This window comes from Rhinoderma darwinii, chromosome 3, assembly GCF_050947455.1.
Source record: "Rhinoderma darwinii isolate aRhiDar2 chromosome 3, aRhiDar2.hap1, whole genome shotgun sequence".
Classification (NCBI taxonomy): Eukaryota; Metazoa; Chordata; class Amphibia; order Anura; family Rhinodermatidae; genus Rhinoderma; species Rhinoderma darwinii.
Genome location: NC_134689.1, coordinates 395,386,518 through 395,406,397, shown reverse-complemented (window position 1 = coordinate 395,406,397; position 19,880 = coordinate 395,386,518). Strand labels below are relative to the sequence as shown.

General features: G+C 43.6%; 1 non-coding gene across 1 annotated transcript; it reads left to right on the top strand.

Annotated features, from left to right (window-relative positions):
* Positions 1 to 6,887: 6,887 nt before the first annotated feature.
* On the top strand, positions 6,888 to 7,027 carry LOC142751300 (U4 spliceosomal RNA). Its single transcript, XR_012882853.1, has one exon. It is a non-coding gene; the product is annotated as a U4 spliceosomal RNA (small nuclear RNA).
* The last annotated feature ends 12,853 nt before the right edge of the window (positions 7,028 to 19,880 follow it).

Below are 19,880 nucleotides of genomic sequence, written 5' to 3'. Positions count from 1 at the left end.
AGCCTGCCACCCTGGTTGGTGGGAGATGGTGTCAGTCGAACAGGTCTGGCCTCAGGTGTGGATTGATTAATCCCAGGAGTATAGCTAGATGAAGTACCTGGCAGATCCCTAACAGTACTCCCCCTTTTATGAGGGGCCACCGGACCCTTACTAAGGGGACCCGGTTTAGTGGGGAAGAGGAGGTGGAACCTCCTGATCAATACCCCAGCGTGAACATCACGGGCAGGTACCCAAGTCCTCTCCTCCGGCCCGTATCCTCTCCAATGGACCAGGTACTGGAGGGAGCCCTGGACCATCCTACTGTCCATAATCTTGGCCACCTCGAATTCCACCCCCTCAGGGGTGAGAACGGGAACAGGAGGTATCCTCGAGGGGGACCAGGACGGGGAGCAGCGTTTAAGGAGGGAGGCATGGAAGACGTCATGTATGCGAAAGGATGGGGGGAGCTCCAGACGGAAGGATACAGGGTTGAGGACTTCAATGATCTTATAAGGTCCAATAAATCGGGGAGCAAACTTCCTGGACGGGACCTTAAGGCGCAAGTTCCTGGACGACAACCAGACCAAATCCCCGACGACAAACCGGGGGTTAGCAGAACGTCTACTATCCGCCTGAATCTTTTGTGCGCTCTGGGACGCCTCTAGGTTCTTCTGAACCTGGGCCCAGACAGTGCACAGTTCCCGATGAACCTCCTCTACCTCAGGATTATTGGAACAACCAGGGGAGACGGAGGAGAACCTTGGGTTAAACCCGAAATTACAGAAAAACGGGGAGACCCCTGACGAGTTACTGACCCGGTTATTCAGGGAAAATTCAGCAAGGGGAAGGAACAGTAGCCACGGAACGCCACGAGGAAACGGGGCGGCGAACGAACAGTCAGGACCAGGACGAAGTGAGTACACCCGAGCGGGCACGGAGACAGAAGCAAGCCAGGGGCAAAGCAAAGCAGGTCAAGCAGAACTGCAGCAAGGCAGAAGCACGGCAGAAGCAGGCTGGAGCAAAGCAGCAGTGGGGCCAGGAATCCAAAAGAATTACAAGCACTGAGGGAGAGCACAGGGCAGGTAATAAAGGGCAGGGGGCGGAGCTAACTCCGACAGACCAGGCCGCGATAGGCTCTCCCACTCCTGAGCCTGCCACCCTGGTTGGTGGGAGATGGTGTCAGTCGAACAGGTCTGGCCTCAGGTGTGGATTGATTAATCCCAGGAGTATAGCTAGATGAAGTACCTGGCAGATCCCTAACACTATGTGGTGATAATATGTGGTCCAGGGGCGTAACTAGGAAAGACTGGGCCCCATAGCAAACTTTTGACTGGGCCCCCCCCTCCCCTGGGTGTCACACGACCCCCCCCTTGTAGATAGTGCCTTTTTTACAGCCCCCCCTGTAGATAACGCCATACAGCCCCTCCTCTGTAGATAGCGCCATACATCCCCCTGTAGAGAACGCCATACAGCCCCCCCATAGAGAACGCCATACAGCCCCCCCTGTAGAGAACGCCATACAGCCCCCCCTGTAGGGAACGCCATACAGCCCCCCCTGTAGGGAACGCCATACAGCGTCCCCCCTCCCAAAAAAATGCGACCTACAGTGTGTCCTACAAAATACATGTATCCCCTCTCCACAGGATAGGGGATACATGAGTGATCACTGGCAGCGATAGGGAGAACGGGGGACTGAAAGTCCCCTGAACTTCTCCATGACTAACCTGACTTCCGGCGTCTGCGCAGCTCAATAAAAATGAAAGGAGCGCTGGTCACGCATGCGCACAAGCACGACCGGCGCTCCATTCATTTCTACGGAGCTGCCGACACAGACCCCGGAAGTCCGAGGTTTGTGATGGAGAACTTCAAGGGACTTTCAGTTCCACGTTCTCCCTATCGCTGCCAGCGATCACACATGTATCCCCTATCCTGTGGAGAGGGGGGGGGGATACATGTCCTGTGGAGAGGGGGGGGGGATACATGTCCTGTGGAGAGGGAGGGGATACATGTCCTGTGGAGAGGGGATACATGTCCTGTGGAGAGGGGGGGGGGATACATGTCCTGTGGAGAGGGGGGGGGGATACATGTCCTGTGGAGAGGGGATACATGTCCTGTGGAGAGGGGATACATGTCCTGTGGAGAGGGGATACATGTCCTGTGGAGAGGGGATACATGTCCTGTGGAGAGGGGGGGGATACATGTCCTGTGGAGATCCTGTGGAGAGGGGGGGGGGGATACATGTCTTTTGCTCTATTTTGCGCCTTCAGGACCAGACACCGTTTAGCCATTTTTAGCACGTGTTAGTTAAATGGCTATAACTTTTTTATGTGTTGCGCTAACGACGTGATTTTTGTGACGTTTTTTTCCGTAGACAATGCAAGTTTCATTTTTTATCGTTTTTATACACACCTTTTTTGCTATTTTAGAATTTTTATTCATAAAGTTTGAAAATAATAGTAAAAAAATAAGCTTTTTTACATTTCAGCTATTTTTTTTTGGTAATAACATAGTTTTACCCTAAAATAGACCTTTTATTTGTGATCGTCATTGTCTACCGTAAATTTTTATATATTACATGTCTATATTAGGGTAATTGGGTCAGCGCTAGCGTTACAACAATGATTGGCGGGGGGGAACGTTTTTTTTGGGGGTGGGTATTTTATGTGTATTTATTATTTACATTTTTTTTGCACTTTACTTTATTATTTTTTTATTACTATGGTCTGTCCCTCAAAGGTCAAAGAAGACCTTTGGGGAACTTTATATATATTTTTTCTTTCTTTTACACCATCTCTTCCACTGTAACTGGGGCTGCACAGCAGCCCCAGTTACAGGGGAAATCAGCCCTCTCATAGTGACGATTGTCACTAATAGGGCTGTGCTGGGTCTTGTTAGACCCAGCAGCAGCCTGCCACTAACGGCACCCGGCGATCATGTGACCAGTCACATGATCACCGGGAGGAATAGAGACAGCGCCGCTGCTGCTGTCTCTATTCCTGTACACAGCGCGCATTCAGCGCTGTGTACAAGTGATCAGAGAAGACAGAAGCAGCGAAAGCTGCTTCTATCCTCTCCTCAGGGTCCCCGGCAGTCACTGACAGCCGGAGACCCGACATTCAGCTGCCCGATCGCGCGGGCAGCAAGTTAAAACCCGAGCCGTAGAAAGTCTATGGCTCGGGTTTTAAGGACCCTGACCGCTGGCCGTAAAAATACAGCCAGCGGTCGGGAACCAGTTAATGGCAGTGCGGGGAGATACCTCCCTGCTCTGCCGTAGTGTTCAGTGGCGTCCCGCTGTAGCAGCCATAGCGGCTGCTAGCGGAGCCTCCGGCCATGGTGGGGGCCCGTGCCGGCGGGCGACACGGGCCCCCTCATGCCGCGGGCCCCGTAGCAGCCGCTACTGCTGCTATGGCGGTAGTTACGCCACTGATGTGGTCATTGTATGGTGGTATTTCGTTACCATGTGGTGATAATATGTGATCATGGTATGGTAGTTATTCAGTCACTATATTTGGAAAATTTAGTCACTTGAACTTTTCCTTTCCTGGAGTCCGAAGGCGGCACTTACACAGGGGGTTAAAGTCTATTGACTGCCGGATAGAACAGACATGGTTAATAAGCAGTACATGCAAAAAAAATTAATAATAATTAAACAATCAAGCATTCCCCTATAAAGCTCCCAGACACCAGAATGAAGATGCATAGTTGCAAGTAGTTGAAAATTATTGGTGGGCTATTGTGTTGCCTTGGACTCCAGGAAATGAAAGTTTCAGGTAAGTAAATTTTTCAATTCCAGTTCATCCTACGGCAGCACATTCATCGGGGACTTATAAAGCAGTATATCAAGGGAGAGAAGACGTAGTAGCAGCTTTAAGCACTCGTTCGCCAAAGGACGAACCCTCTGCAGAATGGACGTCCAGCCGGTAGTGCTTCACGAAGTTGGATGGTGATGCCAATGTTGCTGTCTTCTAGATTTGATCCAGAGGGAGATTTGACTTTTCTGCCCATGAGGCTGTGGTGGATCTGATTGAATGCGCCCTGATATTAAGCGGGGAATCTTGACCTCCTAGATTTATAGCACTTTTTAATAAGATCTCTAATTCACCTGGCAAGAGTTGATTGGCTAGCTCTATTCTCTTTATTCTGCCTGTGAAATTAATTGAAGGAATAAAGCCTCGGAACTCCTGAAGGGTAGAGAGTGCTGAAGATGTGCCAGGACCGCTCTCCTCACATGAAGTAGGTTCAGGTTCGAGGATGGATCTTGACTGGAAAATACCAGAGAGAACTATTTATTTCCTGATTTATGTTTTAGGCAGAAGGAACCCTGGCATGGTCCTCAGGATGACAACATCAGGAAGAAATCTAAGGTATGGGATCTTAGAGTACAAGGTTTGTACTTCACCAATTCTTCTGGCTGATTTTATGGTCACTAGAAACAGAGATCTACTTCAGAGAGGCTTCCTTCAAAAGGGAGGATTACATAGGTGACTCAAGACAATGTATAGGTCCCAATGGTACATGTCTATGGAATATAGGTCTATTGATTCCCTTGAGGAATCTGGACACCAAGGTGCGACAAGTAAACTTTCCTTCATAGAAGGCATTAATTGCTGTTATATGAACTTTTAAGCGTTTTAGGTTTGAGACCCTTCTCGTATTCTTCTTGTAAAAACTGAAGACAGGAAGTCACATCATCAAGAGGTCTGTTTCTCTGGAAACACCAAGATGAGAATATATTCCAGATGCAGGAATAGACTTTATACGTACTCACTTTTCTAGAGGTTAGTAGAGTGTTGACCACCTATTCAGAAAGGACCTTGGATTTTAAGGAGCTCTGCTCAGCCTTCAGGCCGTCAGATGCAGGTATTTGTGCTTGAGATGCAGGAACCCTTGATAGAACAGTAGATTCTTGTGTGACGGTAACTTCCATGATCTTCCTCTCGATAAAGCTAACACGAGTGAAAATAATTACCTTCTGGGCCAATGTGAACCGATGGCTTACACCTTTCCGAAATTTTCCTCTGGGCTCGAGGAATTAAAGATGAAACACATAAATGAAGGTCCTCTCCCAGCTTATGGATAGGCCATCAATGGCTACAGGATGCTCGTTCTTGTAAAGTGAGCCAAAGGTTATGGTCTTGGTGTTGGATCTGGTTGTCATGACATCCAGCTGAGGATTGCCCATTCTGACCATGATCTGTAGGAATACCTTCTGATTGAGGCTTCACGCCCCTGGACGTAAGGAATTTTGGCTTAACCAGTCAGCTTAGGTGTTGACGTTGTTTTCTGCCCATTCCATTGTTTGACTGCATTCCTGTGTCATAGAAACACTTCTGGTACCTCTCTGTTCGGACAAAACACAGTCGGAAGGTTGTTGTACTGGATCTGGACTGGCTGCTGGTATAAGAGTTATTTGAAATTAAACAGGGCTAACTTGACTGCTCTCATTTCTTTGAGGTTGGAGGATAAGGACATTTCTGTCCTGGACTACTTGCTTTGTACCCAGTGTATCGCTACATGGGCACCCAAGCCCAAACCGGACATATCCATAGTGAGGTCTATCGGGCGGGGAGCCATGTTGTACCGTCCCCTGCAGAGATGATAGGGAGACAAACATCACTTGAGATCTAACTTGTCCTTGGCCGAGAACGGAATAATGAGAGCCAGAGAATTGGGATTTCAGTTCCAGAACCTTAAGATATTTGACTGGAGAATTCTGATGTTGACTTTGGTCCATGGGACCCCCTCGATGGATGAGTTTAGTGGACCAAAGACTGTCATGGCAAAGTGAACAGAGCAAACCCCAATATTGAGGATGTTCCTGATGGGCTTCTTTTGTGCTCTGGACTCTGCCCTCAGTCAGGAACAACTTTATATTGAGTATCTATAATAAACCTCAGATATTTCAGCTGAGATGATAAAAGAAGGTGGGATTTTTTGTAATTGATCTGGAAACGCTGACTCTGAAGACTCTGAGTCATCTGCAGCGTGGTATGAATTTGATCCTGAAGAATTTCCTGAAAAGGGATTCTGATGAGCCATTAGTCTAGGTATGGGATCACAAGAATACCTTTCGTTCTGAGGGTTGCAGATAATACAACAGCCGCCATGGTAAATACCCAGGGGGGCAGAGGCAATCCCAAAGGGAAGGGTAGGCAGGAAAATTGGAAATTAAGAATTTGACCCTGAATAAGACCTGTAATTCAAACAAACTTCCTGTGAGCCTTGAGGACTGGAATACGTAGGTGCGTATCCACGAGGTCGATAGTAGCCATCATATCATTGGGCTGAAGCATGTTCAATCACCGATTGAATATTCAACATTCCTGAATTTCTCATTTCTCATTGGTGGATGTTTCAACATTCCTGACATTTTTTTTTGGCTTGACAAAAAACTTGTTCAAATATGTGAAACCTATGACCAAGCTCCATCTTCCTCCTGCTTTGGGAGCAGCGAATATTGGAGAGTACACTCCCTGGCCTCTTTCTAGTGTAGGATCTTTTTCCAAACGCCCTTTTTTTGTATAAATTCTTGTAGGAGTTTTTGTTTCTGCTTAACAGGAACCGATCCGGTGGACTAGTTTTTAGCTATTCTCAACCAAAGAGTTAACATCGTAGTAATAAATTACACTAGTAGCCAAATGCGCAAATAAAACATTATTATGGACCTACCCTAAAATCTCGACAGTAGCCTGGTTCTCCGTGTCCTTCCTCCTTCCCCCCTCCCCCCACCATGTGGTCTTTAGTTTCTTCCTTCTTTTATCTATTGTTCATGATTGAGGGAGGAGTTTATTAGCATATTCACTCCCAGAAACCTTTGCTCTATGTGCTTCAATGCTTACTGTTTATGCATCTCCACAGTGTGAAAAGAGTTCAAGGTACGGAGGCTGCAGCTTCTCACATCCATCGGTAGCTTTGCGCAGTGGCAGTATCATAGCCAATGAGGTTTATCCGAGGCGTGATTATTGCTGATTGAAAACTTTTACCAATACCCCGTCAGGATGACTTGAAATATAGTCAGCATGGCAATTTTTGACAGTCTCTCTGGAGACTGAATAATGTAATAAAGAGCAGAAAAACTTTGGCAGAGCTGCAACTGGTGCATATCATTGACTCACTTGGGACTAGAGGTCCTGAATATTCCGTTCATACACTTAATGTGATTAGCAGTCATGTGTGTGCTACTGGCTATGCTGTTTCAATAAGTCCCAAAGGCATTTAAAGGAGCATGGCACCCTCGTTCTCGCAATTAACCTCTTAATGACCAAGCCAGATTTGTTAAATCTGGTATGTGTGACTTTATCAGAGAATAACTCTGCGAAAGTTTTGAATATCCAAGTAATTCTGACATTGTTTTTTCGTCACATGTTGTACTTTATTTTAGTGGTAAAAGTAGACTGATACGATTTGCGTAAATTAATTGAAAAATTGAAGAAATGTTGTAAAAATTAACATTTTTCCCTGTTTTTAACGGCAATATGCCACATATGTACATACATACTGTACAATTTTTTTTATTAAATATATATTTCCATCTCTTTACTCTATTTTGGCAGCACTTTGGACAAAAAAATTATATTTTTTGAGTAATTTAGAAGACTTACAAATTTAATAATAATTTTATAAATTTTGAAGTACATTTTGTTTTCCTGCACCAAGCCAGGTTTTCAGAGGCTCATAGGTGTTAGAATGATGGGAACCCCCCACAAGTGACCCCATTTTGAAAACTACACCCCTTAAGGTATTTATTAAGGGGTGTTGTAAGTATTTTGACCGCACAGTTTTTTTTGTAAGAAGTCATGCAATGCAGGCGTATAAAAATATAATTAAAATGTTTTCACAGACGTGTAATTTTTAAGACAGATTTCTTTGTAAAGCGACCATGAGAATGAAGAAACACACCCCAAAATCTATTACCCTGTTTCTCCTGTCTTCAAAAATACCCCCATTGTGGCCCTAATGCATTGCCTGGACACATGGCAGGGCCCGAAAGGAAGCGAGCAACCGGAGGCTTTCAGGACTCATATTTTGCTTGAAAATGTTGTAGGTCCCACTGTACATTTGGAGAGGCTTTGAGCTGCTAGAAGTTTAGAAACTCCCCATAAATGACCCCATTTAGAAAACTAAACCCCTTAACCCCTTCCCGCTCCTTGACGTACTATTACGTCATGGCAGCTGTATCGTTCGCGCTCCATGCCGTAATAGTACGTCTCGGGAGTAACGGCCGTTTCGGCCGTCCTCCCGACACATACAGGAGCTGTGACGCTGCTGTCTTGTTCAGCAGCTGTCACAGCTCCTACAGCGGGGACCGATCGCTGTGTCCCCGCTGATTAACCCCTTAAAAGCCGCGTTCTATAGAGATCGCGGCTTTTTAGGGGTTAAGCTGCCATCGCCGGCCTGCTACGCGATAGCGGCCGGCGATGGTGACTATGGCAACCGGACACGAAACAATGGCGTCCGGCTATGCCATAAACGGAAGCCTAGTGGGTCCTGACAACGTCAGGACCCACTATGCTTGCTGTCAGTGAGTAGCTGACAGTTCTAATACACTGCACTACGCATGTAGTGCAGTGTATTAGAATAGCGATCAGAGCCTCCTGCCCTCATGTCCCCTAGTGGGACAAAGTAATAAAGTGAAAAAAAAGTTAAAAAAAGATGTGTAAAAATTAGAAAATAAAAGATTTAAAAGTAATAAAAGTAAAAATCCCCCCTTTTCCCTTATCAGTCCTTTATTATTAATAAAAATATATAAACAAACAAATAAACTATACATAATTGGTATCGCCGCGTCCGTAACGGCCTGAACTACAAAATTATTTCATTATTTATCCCGCACGGTGAACGCCGTAAAATAAAATAATAATAAACCGAACCACAATCACAATTCTTTGGTCACTTCACCTCACAAAAAATGGAATAAAAAGAGATCAAAAAGTCGCATGTACCTAAAAATGGTACTGATCAAAACTACAGTTCGTTACGCAAAAAATAAGTCCTTGCACGGCTTTATTGATTGAAAAATAAAAACGCCATAAGACATAAAAAAAAACTATAAACATCTGGTATCGCCGTAATCGTATCGCCCCGCAGAATAAAGTGAATATGTCATTTATAGCGCACGGTGAACGCTGTAAAAAAAAACGAAAAAAAAACAATAGTAGAATTGCTGTTTTTTAGTCACCACGCCACCTAAAAATAGAATAAAAACTGATCAAAAAGCCGCATGCACCCCAAGAAAACTACAATGGATTCCTCAAGGGGTCTAGTTTCCAAATTGGGGTGGTTCCCAATGTTTTGGCACCACAAGACCTCTTCAAACCGGACATGGTGCCTAATAAAAAAGAGGCCTCAAAATCCACTGGGTGCTCCTTTGCTTCTGAGGCCGGTGCTTCAGTCCATTACCGCCCAAGGGCCACATGTGGGATATTTCTCTAAACTGCAGAATCTGGGCAATACGTATTAAGTTGCGTTTCTGTGATAAATCCTTTTGTGTTATAAAAAAAATGGTATAAAGAGGATTTTCTGACAAAAAAAAAATGTAAATTTCACCTCTACTTTGCTCTAAATTTTTGTGAAACACCTAAAGGGTTCATAAACTTTCTACATGCTGTTGTGAATACTTTGAGGGGTCTAGTTTCTAAAATGGGGTATTTGATAGGGGTTTCTAATATATGGGCCCCTCAAAGCAACTTCAGAACTGAACTGGAACCTAAAAAAATAAATAAATGAGGCAATACTTCGCTTCTTACATTATACTGATAATGAGCCGTGCCCACCCCGAGATTACCCCAGTTTTGACCGTTTGTCTAAACGGAGACCCCTATTAGACCGTTCCAGTGCCCGGTTTTCCCAAGCATACACCCCCGAGAAGTGTATTTCTATTGATGAGTCCCTGGTACATTTTAAAGGGAGGGTTCAATTCCGCGAGTACCTGCCGGGTAAGAGGGCAAGGTATGGCGTGAAGATGTATAAGCTGTGAGAGTGCATCAGGGTATACCTACAGGTTTAGGATATATGAAGGAAAGGCCACCCCCAAACCAGACTGCATCCTGGACTGCAATAGGTACATGGGAGTGATGGACTTGTAAGATCAAGCCCTGAAGCCCTACAGCGCCATGCGGTGTGGTATAAGAAGCTGGCCGGGAACATCATATAGATGGCTTTGTACAATGCGTACGTGCTACGTCGATGTGCAGGCCAGACGGGAACTTTCCTGGAATTTCAAGAGGTGATTATCAAGAACCTAATCTTTAGGGACCAAGAAGGGGGGGCACCCAGTACTTCTGGAAGCGAGCCCACACGCATCGTACCAGGGCAACACTTTCCAGGGGAAGTTCCCCAAACTGGCAAGAAGGGAAAAAGTCAAAAGAGGTGCAAAGTCTGCTATAAGAGGGGGATAAGGGAGGACACAATATATCAATGTGACACGTGTCCCGAATAACCAGAGCTCTGTATGAAAGTGTTTTAAAATTTATCATACATCCCTTGGTTTATAATTTACCCCAATTTTACTTACCCTGATGCACTCCGCACAGCTTATCCCCCCTCGTCTTTCCCCTCTGGGCCCTGCTGTGTGTCCAGGCAGCTGATAACAGCCACATGTAGGGTATTGCCATACCCGGGAGAACCCACATTACAGTTTATGGGGTGTAGGTCTCCGGTCAAAATGGTCACTACACCTCTAGATGAATGCCTTAAGGGTGTAGTTTTTAAAACGGGGTCACTTCTTGCGGGTTTCAACTGTACTGGTACCTCAGGGGCTTCTGCATACATGACTTCGCACTAGAAAATCCAGAGTAGGCCAAATGGTGGTCCTTTCCTTCTGAGCCCTCCCATGGGCCCAAACGGCAGTTTATCACAACAAATGGGGTATTGCGGCACTCAGAACAAATTGCGCAACAGAATGGGGTATTTTGATTCTTGTGAAAATAAGAAATTTTCAGCCAAAACTACATATTATTTGACAAAAATAATTTTGTTTTCATTCCCAGCCCAATTCAAATAAGTTCTGTGAAGAAACTATGGGGTCTAAATGGTCACATTACCCATAAATGAATTCCTTGAGGGGTGTAGTTTCCAAAATGGGGTCACTTCTGGTGGGTTTCCATTGCTTTGATACCTCTGGGGCTCTGCAAATGTGACATGGCACCCGAAAACCAATCCAACAAAATCTGTACTCCAAAGAACACACAGCGCTCCTTCCCTTCTGAGGCCTCCCATGGGCCCAAACGGCAGTTTATTACCACAAATGGGGTATTGCCGCACTCAGGACAAATTGGGCAACAAAATTGAGTATTTTATTTCTTGTGAAAATAAGAATTTTTGAGCTAAAATGACATATTATTGGAAAAAATATATTTTTTTTAAATTCCCAGCCCAATTCAAATAAGTTCTGTGAAGAAACTATGGGGTCTAAATGGTCACATTACCCATAAATGAATTCCTTGAGGGGTGTAGTTTCCAAAATGGGGTCACTTCTGGTGGGTTTCCATTGCTTTGATACCTCTGGGGCTCTGCAAATGCGACATGGCACACGAAAACCAAACCAGCAAAATCTGTACTCCAAAGAACACACAGCACTCCTTCTCTTCTGAGGCCTCCCATGGGCCCAAACGGCAGTTTATTGCCACAAATGGGGTATTGATGCACTCAGGAGAAATTGGGCAACAAAATTGAGTATTTTGTTCCCTGTGAAAATAAGAAATTTTGGTAAAAAATTACATCTTATTGGAAAAAATGAAATTTTTTTAATGTCACAGCCCAATTGAAATAGGTGCTGTGAAAAAACTGTGCGGTCAAAATGCTAACAACAACCATAAATGAATTCCTTGAGGGGTGTAGTTTCCAAAATGGGGTCACTTTTGGTGGGTTTCCATTGCTTTGATACCTCTGAGGCTCTGCAAATGCGACATGGCACCCGAAAACCAATCCAACAAAATCTGGACTCCAACAAACATATAGCGCTCCTTTCCTTCTGAGCCCTCCCATGGGCCCAAACGGCAGTTTATCACCACAAATGGGGTACTGCCACACTAAGGACAAATTGGGCAACAAAATGGGGTATTTTGTTCCCTGTGAAAATAAGAAATTTTGATCACAAATGAAATTTTATTGGAAAAAATGACATTTTTTTCATTTCAGAGCCCAATTCAAATACGTGCTGTGAAAAAAATGTGCGGTCAAAATGGTAACAACAACCCTAAATGAATTCCTTGAGGGGTGTAGTTTACAAAATGGGGTCACTATTGGGGGATTCCTACTGTTTTGACACCTCAACACCTCTTCAAACCTGGCATGCTGCCTAAAATATATTCTAATAAAAAAGAGGACTCAAAATGCACTAGGTGCTTCTTTGCTTCTAGGGCTTGTCTTTTAGTCCACGAGCGCAGTAGGGCCACATGTGGGACATTTCTAAAAACTGCAGAATCTGGAAAATACATATTTAGTAGTGTTTCTCTGGTAAAACCTTCTGTGTTACAGAAAAAAAAATGAATAAAATTGAAATTCAGCAAGAAAAATGAAATTTGCAAATTTCACCTCCACTTTGCTTTAATTCCTGTGAAATGCCTGAAGGGTTGAAAAACTTTATAACTGCTGTTTTGAATACTTTGAGTGGTCTAGTTTTTAAAATGGGGTGTTTTATCAGGGTTTCTAATACATAGGCCCCACAAAGCCACTTCAGAACTCAAGAGGTACCTTAAAAAAAAGGCTTTTTAAATTTTCTTAAAAATATGAGAAATTGCTGTTTATGTTCTAAGCCTTGTAACGTCCAAGAAAAATAAAAGAATGTTCAAAAAACGATGCCAATCTAAAGTAGACATATGGGAAATGTGAACTAGTAACTATTTTGGGTGGTATAACCGTCTGTTTTACAAGCAGATGCATTTAAATTCTGAAAAATGCAATTTTTTCAAAATTTTCTCTAAATTTTGCAATTTTTCACCAATAAACACTGAATATATCGACCAAATTTTACCACGAACATGAAGCCCAATGTGTCACGAGAAAACAATCTCAGAATCGCTTGGGTAGGTTTAAGCATTCCGACGTTATTACCACATAAAGTGAAATATGTCAGATTTGAAAAATGGTCTCTGAGCCTTAAGGCCAAAACTAGGCTGCGTCCTTAAGGGGTTAAGGTATTTATCTAGGGGTGTAGTGAGTATTTTGACCTCACAGTTTTTTGCTAAATTTAATGCATAGCAGATGAAAAATAATAAGATTTCACTTTTTTCATAAAAGTATCACTTTGAAGACCGATTTCTTTATAAAACGATCATGAGAATGAAGAAACACACCCCAAAATCTATCACCCTGTTTCTCCTGTTTTCAAAAATACCCCCATTGTGGCCCTGATGCGTTGCCTGGACACACGGCAGGGCCCGAAAGGAAGGGAGTAACCGGAGGCTTTCAGGACTCATATTTTGCTTGAAATGTTGTAGGCCCCACTGTACATTTGGAGAGGCTTTGAGCTACAAGAACGATAGAAACTCCCCATAAAAGACCCCATTTAGAAAACTAGACCCCTTAAGGTATTTATCTAGGGGTGTAGTTAGCATTTTCACCACACAGGTTTTTCACTAAATATATTGGAATTAGTCTGTAAAAATTAAAATCTCACCCGAACATTTGTAAAGCAATGTCTCCCGATTACGACAATACCCCATATGTGGTAATAAACTGCTGTTTGGACCCACAGCAGGGCTCAGAAGGGAAGGAGCGCCATTTGGATTTTGGATTTCTGATTTTGCTGGAATGGTTTTCGGTGCAATGTCACATTTGCAATGCACTGGAGGGACCAAAACAGTGGAAACCCCCAAAGTTACCACATTTTGGAAGCTACACCTCTCAAGGAATTTATCTAGGGGTATAGTGAGCATTTAGACCCCACGGGTTTTTGCTGTGTTTATTAGAATTAGGCTGCGAAAATTAATATCAATTTTTTTTCCACTAAAATGTTGAATTTTCTCATTTTCAGAAGGGATAAAGGAGAAAAAAACAAACAAGAGTACATCAGGAGCTGTAGCTATAAGGGGGTATAATAATGGGGTAAATAAATAATAATCCGCAGATATGTGGCCGGTGTCGCACTGATAAATGGCGCCCGATCTTATCCGCTTTTGAAACACTCTGCACATTTTGCATCGCCATATTCTGAGAGCCAGAACTTTTTTATTTCTTCTCCACCGGAGCTGCGTGAGGGCTTATTTGTTGCGGGACAATCTGTAGTTTTCATTGGTACCATTTTGGGGTACATGCGATTTTTTTGATCACTTTTTATTCAATTTTTTTGCAATCCTGACCAAAAAACAGGAATTCTGACAAAGTTTTTTAGTTTATTTTTTTGCGGCGTTCACTGTACGCTATAAATGAAATTTTTACTTTATTCTGCGAGTTGGTACGATGACGGCGATACCATATGTATATAGGTTTTTTTCCTTTTTTTAGCGTTTGCACAATAAAATCAGTTATTTATATAAAAAATTATTTTCTGTGTCACCATATTCTGTGAGACATAATTGTTTTATTTTTTAATCAAAAAATCTGTGTAAGGGCTTGTTTTTTGCGGAACGGATTGAAGTTTTTATTGGTACTATTTTTGGGTACATTCGACTTTTTGATCACTCTTTATTCTTTATTTTGGCAGGGGGGGGTGACTAAATTGCGATTCTGTTGTAGTTTTTTATTTTGGGGTGTTCATCGTGCGGGAAAAATAACAGTATAGTTTTATAGTTGGGGTCGTTACGAATGTGGTGATACCAAATATGTGTACTTTTTTAACGTGTTCATTTTTTTCCTATAATAAAAGTCTTATTATAGGGGAAAAAAAGCATTTTGTGTTCATATAACTTAGAACTCATTTTTTAAAAATGTTTTCTTTTTTTTTTTTTTAAAACATTTATTACTTATTTTTACTTTTTTTACTTGTCCCACTAGGGGACTACGAGACTTGCAGCTTTGATCGCTGTTAGAGTACATTACACTACACACGTAGTGTGATGTACTCTAACTGTCATTGTGACGTAACTGTCACACTGACAGGAAGCCGAGGAGGACTGGCTGGAGGCTGTTCCTCCGAGGCTTCCGTACATGGCAACCCGGAGGCCATTGTCTGGACTTCGATTGCCACAAAAAGCATCGACAGCCCCCACAATCACTTCGTGGGGGCTGCCGATGTGCTTCAAACCACTTAAATGCGGCGACTGTAATCCGTCGCCGCATTTAAGGGGTTGATTGCCGTAAGCAGCGGCGATGGTCCGCTGACCGGCAAGACTGATGTGTCAGCTGTCTAGGACAGCTGTCAGCGCGGGTCTGTCACTCTGTGTTTACACAGAGTGACAGTTTGAAATACTGACGAAAATGAACGTCATGGTGCGCGATCTAGCAGCCGACCATTTTCGTCATAGGTCGGGAAAGGTTAATGGGGAGTCCCGGCAATCCACAGGAAAGGGGATAAATGTTGATTCTGGTACACCTTCAGGGTAGGAACACACTAGGAGGAAACACTGAGGATATTTTCGCAGAAACTCTGCAGCGTAATACAGTGGTAGCAGATTGGATGAGATTTGTACAAATGTCATCCACACACAGCGGAAAAAGTCTGCCAGAAACTAACATTCATGAATTGATCTGCGGTGCGGTTTTTGAAGCCCGAGCCGTGCTTTCTATCTCCCAGGTGCAAAAAAAAGTGCAGGGGTGCCACACAAAAAGTGCACAAGTATGCAGTCTATCGCAGCCCTTCTCTTAAAAGAGAGAGGCCCTGCATAACCAATCCCAGACCCTCCAAGACTTAGGCCAAGAGGATCGATGATCCCCCCTTGCCGGAGCTCAGGGAGACCCCAAAACACTCCAAGACTTCTCTCTGGGCTGCCACCCCAGTGTCCGCCTTGGAGCCTGCTTCTACTTGCACCTCCCTTCGAAGAAGGGAGGCAGGGTTGAAGGGGAAACCGGAACCAGAAGGCCACACATTTTCCCCCTAGACCTTGGAAGGGTCCCAAAAGGGCACCACATCTGAAATCCTGTGACAAACATGACAAACACACAGTGAAAACCAAAATTAAATAAGTGGATGTGCGCTGTGATACAGCCTGGACATCCGCCAGGTATAAAAAGCCAGAAGGCCGGGAGAATAAAGGTGTGTGCTCAGAAGTGTAAAAGAGAGTGCATGCAAATGTGCCTTCACTCAGTGGGATCCCACCCCCAGTGAGCTGGGGCACCCCAGGGTCACCAGCCCTGGGGCACATAGCAACTTGGGCTTCCAAACTACCCGACCTCCTGACCTCGATCCGGCGGTCGCCTGGTCACCTACAAATGGTACTTTTAAACCAAATGCATATACAAGAGCGATGACCGTTGTTGTTCCCTGCCCACACCTCGGCGTTCTGTCATCCCTCTACGATGGTCCAAACTTCCACCAGCAGGGATGATTACTAACCTCAGCTTGAGCAGGTACTACACTTGATCTTAGCCAAAAGGCCAGGAAGCAATTTTGAAGCCGCAGCATGTCAATTTATGCTGTGGAATTGCTGCTGTTCTGTTGCAGGTTTTCCCCATTAAATTGAGGAGGTAAAACCCGCAACAAACAGCCATGTCGCAAAAAGGGTATTTTTTATTTGAAATTAATAAAAAAGCTCATAATTACCCCCAGCCTTAGTCCTAGCGATGCGATATTCATTCTATTCTGAGTGTAACCCGGCCACCTGAGATGACGTTTCATCCCATGTGACTGCAGCAGCCTATCAAAAGCTACAGTGGTCACATGGACTACAGTGTCATCCTAGGAGGCCGGGCTGCGCTGAGAAGAGAGACACCTCGCCATGACTACGGCCGGGTAAGTATAAACCCTTTTTTGTTGCTGCAGTATTTCCGCAGCGGACATGCCACTTGAAAACCCGTACCACCATTCCATGTAGTTACCTGGGCGGATATGCTGTGTAGTTTTACGCAGCGTAGTGTGTTACTACCCTTAAATCTCTGCTTTGGTTTCACCGAAATCTGTGCTCTAAATGTCAAATAGCGCACCTTCCCTTCTAAACCCTGCCTTGTGCCCAAACAGCAGTTCACGACCACATTTGGGGTATTTCCTAACTCGGGAGAAATTGCGTAACAAATGTTGGGGTGCTTTTTCTCCTATAATCCTGATGAAAATGGAAAATTAGAAATAACACGACATCTTATTGGAAAAGAAATACATTTGACAGCTTAAGGGTATGTTCACACGGCGGGGGTCCGTAACGGCTGAAATTACGGGGATGTTTCAGCCTGAAAACATCCCCGTAATTTCAGCCGTAACGGCATGTGCAGGCGCTTGAACGCCGCGTCAATTACGGCCGTAATTAGCGCTGCTATTCATTGGAGTCAATGAATAGCGGCTCCAATTACGGCCAAAGAAGTGACAGGTCACTTCTTCTACGCGGGCGTCTATTTACGCGCCGTCATTTGACAGCGGCGCGTAAATATACGCCTCGTGTGAACAGACAAACGTCTGCCCATTGCTTTCAATGGGCAGATGTTTGTCAACGCTATTGAGGCGCTATTTTCGGGCGTAATTCGGGGCAAAAACGCCCGAATTACGTCCGTAAATAGGCCGTGTGAACATACCCTAATTCTAATAAATTTGCTAAAAGACCTGTGAGGTCAATATGCTCATTACACCACTAGATTAATTCCTTGAGGGTCTAGTTTCCTAAATGGGGTATTTTTGCCGATGTTCCTCATGTTTTAGCACCTGAAGGTCTCTTCAAATCTACAGTGGTGCCAGAAAAACATCCTAATAAAAGAAGACCCCAAAATCCACAAGGTGCTCCTTCATTTCTGAGGCCTGTTTTTGTGTCCAATAGCACACTGGGGCCACATATATTCTGAAAACTGCAGAATCTGGGTAATACACTTTGAGTTGTGTTTCTCTATTAACACCTGCTGTGTTAGGCATCATTTAGACGAGCTTAATATACGCGCGTGCGACGCGCATGCTTTTCACGCGTGTCGTACGCACCTATATTAGGCTATGGGGCAGTGCAGACAGTCCGTGAATTTTGCACAGCGTGAGTCCGCTGTGTAAAACTCACGACATGTTCTATATTTCTGCGTTTTTTGCGCATCACGCACCCATTGAAGTCAATGGGTGCGTGAAAACCACGCATGTCGCACGGAAGCACTTCCGTGCGAACTGCGTGGTTCGCGCAACAGCTGTCATTCTCTGAATGTAAACAGAAAAGCACCAAGTGCTTTTCTGTTTACAAACATCCAAACGGAGTGTCAAAATGATGGCGGCTGCGAGAAAATCTTGCAGCCGCGCATCATACACTGATGAAACACGCAGCTGTTAAGTGCCTTTTGCGCACGCAAAACGCCGCATTTTTTGCGTGCGCAAAACGCACACGCTCGTGTAAATCAGGCCTTACAGAAATAAATGGATTAAATTTGAATATATATTTTTTTTACCTCCACTTTAATTCCTGTGAAACACCTAAAGGGTTAACACACTTCCTAAATGCTGGTTGGAATACATTTAGGGCTGCAGTTTTTAAAATAAGATAATTTATGAGGGTTTTCTAAATGTAGAGGACTTCAGAATTGGAATTGAAATTTAGGAAAATGCTAATTTTCCGGAATTTTCTTTACATTTCATTTTTTTGTTTTTAGAAATACAGAGAAAACATTTCGATAAAAATTTACCACTAACATAAAGTACAATATTTCATGAGAAAGAAATTTTAGAATCACTTGGATAAGTAAAAGCATTCCAGAGTTTTAGCAGGCCATCTCCATAATGGGTTTAAGCTCCAAATAGGCTGGTCACTAAAAGGTTAAACGTAATGGATTTCTGGAGATGGGTCGTTGACCTAGGGGGTTGGAAATAATTTTTTCCTCCTAATATAAGGCAATTGCATTTTTTTTTTCTATGGATCAACACAGTAGTACCATAGGTTGGACTTTATATATTTTTTCACCCTTATCAACTATATAAACCATTAACTATATATGATGCCCTGCAGATCACCTGTGTGGAGCTGAAAATTGTCCACTATATGGTCACTGCATGGTGGTATTAGTGGTCTTTGTTTAGTTGTTTTTATTCAGTCACATTCTGAGCATAATATTCAGTTACGATATGGTGGTAATATGTGGTCATGTTTGGTGGTATTCAGTTACGATATGGTGGTAATATGTGGTCATGTTTGGTGGTATTCAGTCACTATGTGGCGGTAATATGTGGTCATGTTTGGTGGTATTCAGTCACTATGTGGTGGTAATATGTGGTCATGTTTGGTGGTATTCAGTTACGATATGGTGGTAATATGTGATCATGTTTGATGTATTCAGTCACGATATGATGGTAATGTGTGGTCATGTTTGATGTATTCAGTCACTATGTGGTGGTAATATGTGGTCATGTTTGGTGGTATTCAGTTACGATATGGTGGTAATATGTGGTCATGTTTGATGTATTCAGTTACGATATGGTCGTAATATATGGTCATGTTTGATGGTGTTGAGTTACGATATGGTGCTAATATGTGGTCATGTTTGATGTATTCAGTCACCATGTGGTGGTAATATGTGGTCATGTTTGATGTATTCAGTCACGATATGATGGTAATGTGTGGTCATGTTTGATGTATTCAGTTACGATATGGTCGTAATATATGGTCATGTATGATGGTATTCAGTTATGATTTGGTGCTAATATGTGCTCATGTTTGATGTATTCAGTTACAATATGGTGGTAATGTGTGGTCATGTTTGATGTATTCAGTCACGATATGATGGTAATGTGTGGTCATGTTTGATGTATTCAGTCACTATGTGGTGGTAATATGTGGTCATGTTTGGTGGTATTCAGTTACGATATGGTGGTAATATGTGGTCATGTTTGATGTATTCAGTTACGATATGGTCGT